Here is a 2,646-nt window from a genome sequence, read left to right as displayed (position 1 = left end):
TCTCGTTCGGCCACTGGGAGAGGAACTGACTGAACAGGTTTGGCCTGGGGCAATGGTTCCAGCTTGGCCAGGTCACAGAGAAGTCAATTAAGGTGTATGTGTCCTTGATATCGAATTCAGCTGCAGTTATAAGCCTATGAGAAGGGCAACTCACAAAATGGCTGCCGTACATAAAATGGGTGCCAAGGGTTTCAGAACGAAAATGGCGATTTAGAGGCAAATTCGCCATTCGAATATGACGCAAATGTTTGTACATAGTGTACTAGCCATTATCGGTCTTTTGATATAAAAATCGTCATGTTACGACAAAGTTGTAGTCCAGAATTTTCAGAACCACAAACCCTCCTTTTGCCCTTACATAGGCAATTTAACCTAATCTCATGCTAATCTGAGTCCAGGTCAATATTCCTAAAGTCATTGAGATGTTGCTGTAACATAATTCTGGTACTTAGTTCGTCTTTTGACACAGGCTTCCTTACACATGATGTAGCACAGAGGCCACATATTGCAGGAGCACACTGCGCGCACAGACAGAACAGGAAAAGAATGGCCAAGACCATCCCAATGACCATCAGAATTTTCCATCCCCAGCCGGATATCAGTTCCCAGAACCATCCCATGAAAGACCAATCTCCTTTATCCACATGAATAGATTCAGAAATCTTATGCAGTTTGGAGATGGCCTGGTATACTGTTGGAGCGTTGTCTGGAATAAAAACACAGCAACTCGATTGGATCAGTTTACATACCCCACCTCGGTCTGCAAGTATGACGTCTAATGCGACCCTGTTCTGAAGGGTCATAAGACGGTCCGACTGGAGCTCAGCAGTCAAGTTACTAAGGGCACCAGCAGTTTCAACTATGGTGGATTCAACCACCCTTGCTAATTGCCTTATGTTTCTGCTGTTAACCATCGGTCCCTAGAACGGCAGAAAACCCTTTGCGAAATCCCCAAATTCTTGTCCTGCAGTGTCCTCATTACTCAAGACACTTCTAACTATCCTTGTCTTATGGTAATCTGCCGCTGCTGTGTAGGTGGGAGGCAACAGGAACGAAACAAAGCATGTGCCCGAAAAGTCAGGGGGCAACCATGTATAGGCTCTATCATGGCAGATGAAATAGGTACCCTTAGCTGCTAAAAGCGAAGGGGAAGTCTGAGATGTAAAAACATACGTTTCAGTACAGACACTCTTCCCTAACTGAGCTCTGGGATTCTTGCCAGTACCTTGCAGACACAGGTGACCCTGATGGGGTACAATCCAAATCGGGGAAGATCTCTTAGATTGCTGTTTCACACTCAGAGTAGTTCCATATCCGGTCACGTTCCATCCTATGTATACTAGTGTCTCATCTCTAGGGATAGTCTCATAGGAAATATCTTCTTTAATCATATCTACTATACCCTTAACTAGAGCACTATTCTTAGGATTGTCTGTTTTAGAACGTAGGGGGCAGACTTCAAGTGCATAGATGAACATTGTTCTGTATGCCCACACAGAACCATTGTGGCTAAATAGCAGGACAAGGTAAGGGATACCTTTATCCGTTGTGTGAGGCCTAAGACCACACACCCAACAGTTAGTCGTGTTCATTACTAGTTGGTGTTGGTGCAAGTGCTGAATGAAGGAGTTATTAGTAAACTCTAATCTCCTAGCTGACTCATGTTCAGGAAGGGGTTGAAAAGAATGTGCAGAAACAGTAGGAGGGGGTATGGGCGATGTAGTCGGTGCAAAGGTCGCTTGTAAAGAAAACAATACATATCCTATTAAAAACATCATTGCACTTAATAACAGGAAAATGCATAATAATAAAAAACGTTTCTTTGTCATTAATCCACATATTCTGGCTTTAAAGTTCACAGCTTTGGCAGATCTCTCCATTTTGAAAAACTCCATCCTCTCTAAAATGCTGCCCGCGATGGGAGGTTGATTCTGCTAAGGAATGCTTCTGTTGATCCAGGGCAACTCCCTTAGACCAACCAGAACTGTCGACCTAACGTCGTTAGCTGCACCCCAAAGACTTTGGGCAATCGCGGCCCTAGCAGCGGAACCCGGATGGCGGTTCGAAAAAAACAAAAAAAAGCAAGTTTCTCAGATGGGAGAGCTGCGCTTTCAAAAATAGTACTTGGGGGAAAGAAAAACTTTTATTAGTTCATTTTTATTAGTTCGTTTTTCTTGGCCTCAGATTATACCGTTGTTTTCCTGGTATTGTATGGTCTTGAAACAAGACTTCAGGTTCTGTAGTGTCCAATCGGGCTGATGATGGTACAGCTGGTTGCAAAATGTTGTCACTCTCTTGTTCAGTAATTGTTCCTTTCACACGAGCATCACTGAAAGGTAGGAACCGTGGCACAGATTCAGTCTCTGAGTCGGCGACACCCTCCTGGACCCACCGGTCATAGGGCAAAGGCAGGGGGATCCGTTTGCAGTGGATCCCGTGGATCCAGTTCTTCTTTCCTTCCACTCGGACGGCTGATCTTGTGGAAAGAAGGACGAGGTGTGGGCCGGTCCACCTGGGCTGGTCGTTCTTTGATCGCTGAAAGTTTTTCACCAACACCCAGGATCCAGGATCGATTTGATGTCCTGGAGCTTCAGAGACCAGAGGCAGGGAGTCATGGACCTGTTGGTGTAAAACACGCAATTTAGC

At 45.0% G+C, this 2,646-nt stretch overlaps 1 pseudogene; it reads right to left on the bottom strand.

Moving 5' to 3' along the window:
• Positions 1-383: 383 nt before the first annotated feature.
• On the bottom strand, positions 384-1,391 carry LOC147701088 (syncytin-B-like; annotated as a pseudogene).
• Positions 1,392-2,646: the final 1,255 nt, after the last annotated feature.

This window comes from Lissotriton vulgaris, chromosome 7, assembly GCF_964263255.1.
Source record: "Lissotriton vulgaris chromosome 7, aLisVul1.2, whole genome shotgun sequence".
In the NCBI taxonomy this organism is placed as follows: Eukaryota; Metazoa; Chordata; class Amphibia; order Caudata; family Salamandridae; genus Lissotriton; species Lissotriton vulgaris.
This window is presented reverse-complemented; position numbering and strand designations above follow the sequence as displayed.